Source organism: Chrysochloris asiatica, unplaced genomic scaffold (genome assembly GCF_000296735.1).
Source record: "Chrysochloris asiatica unplaced genomic scaffold, ChrAsi1.0 scaffold00254, whole genome shotgun sequence".
Classification (NCBI taxonomy): Eukaryota; Metazoa; Chordata; class Mammalia; order Afrosoricida; family Chrysochloridae; genus Chrysochloris; species Chrysochloris asiatica.
This window is the reverse complement of record NW_006408772.1, coordinates 914,565-916,213: the sequence shown is the minus strand read 5'-3', so window position 1 is coordinate 916,213 and position 1,649 is coordinate 914,565.

The following is a 1,649-nucleotide window of genomic DNA, read 5'->3' as shown; positions in this document are numbered from 1 at the left end:
CAATCAGTTAGCCAGGTAGCTGTCTTCTAAATTCTTAGCATAGACAAGTGAGCACCTGAAGTGTTACATCAGTTTGTTGAAACATTTCAATATGTATTCCATCAATTTCTGGATCTTTGTTTTTCACCAATGCCTTTATTGCAGCTTGGACTTCTTACTTCAATACAATTGATTCTTGATCATATGGTACCTTTCAAAATGACTGAATATAATTTAGAAAAATTGGCCACACTGCAATTTTCTCATCCTGCTATCTGACAGGGTGTTACACTTACTGCTATTGATGTTGATCAGATTGCAATTCTACATCAGCTCCTGGGAACGAACACAGTCCTTGTAATTCTCAACAACACAGTTGAGACCTAACAAGGACAATGTTTAGCAGTTATAGGTGTTACAAACTTAAATATAAACAGAAGTATAAACTATAGTGGATATGTATGAAAAATGTAGCTTTCAAGAAAACTGGCCATGCCATTTGGCTTCAGTGTAACATTGAGGAAACACGGTCATTGTAATTCTCCAAAACAGAGTTGAGACCAACTATGAAAAGGTTAGGAGTCATGTTGTTGTTAGGTACTGTCGAGTCAGTACCAACTCATAGTGACCTTATGCACAACAGAATGAAACAGTGCCCAGTCTGCGCTAACTTCACAATCCTTGCTGCTATTGAGCCCATTGCTGCTGCTGCCACTGTGCCAATTCATTTCACTGGAGGCTTTCCTCTTTTTTGCTGACCCTCCACCTTGCCAATCATAATTTCCTTTTCCAGAGACTGGTATCTCCTGATAATATGTCTGAAGTGTAAGAGACGAAGTCTGGCCATCCTAGCTTCTAAGAAGAATTCTGGTTGTACATTTTCCAAAACAGATTTATTTGTTTTTTTGTAGTCTATGGTAATTTTAATATTTTCCTCCAACACCATAACTCAAATGCATCAATTCTTCTATGGTCTTTTTTTATTCATTGTCCAACTTTCACATGCATATAAGGTTAGTGAAAATATGCAACTTGGGTCAGGTGCACCTTAGTTCTCACACTGGTATCTTTGTTGACCATTTTAAAGAAATCTTGTGCAGCAGATTTGTCTAATGCAATATGTCGTTAGATTTCTTGATTGCTGCTTCCGTGAGTGTTGATGGTTGAACTTAGCAAAATGAAGTCTTTGACAACCTCAATCTTTTCTCTGTTTATCTTGATGTTATTTATTGGTCCAGTGGTGAAGATTTTTGTTTTCTTTATATTGAGATGCAATCCATACCAAAGGCTGTGTCTTTGATCTTCATCAGTATTTTAAGTCCTCTTCATTTTCAACAAGCAGGATTGTATCATCTGCATATTTTAGGTTGTTAAACAGTCTTCCTCCAACCCTGCTGCCATGTTTTTCTTCATATAATTCAGTTTCTCTGATTATTTGTTCAGCATAGAGATTGAATAAGTATGGTGAAAGAATACAACCCTGACACACATCTGTCCTATTTTTAAAACATTCATTGTTGCCTTCTTCAAACTTCCTCTGGGTCTATGTACAGGTTCCTCATGAGCACAATTATGTATTCCAGAATACTTATTCTCTGCAATATATCTCCATAGTTTGTTATTATCCACACAGTTGAAAGCTTTTGCATAGTCACTAAAATACAGGTAAA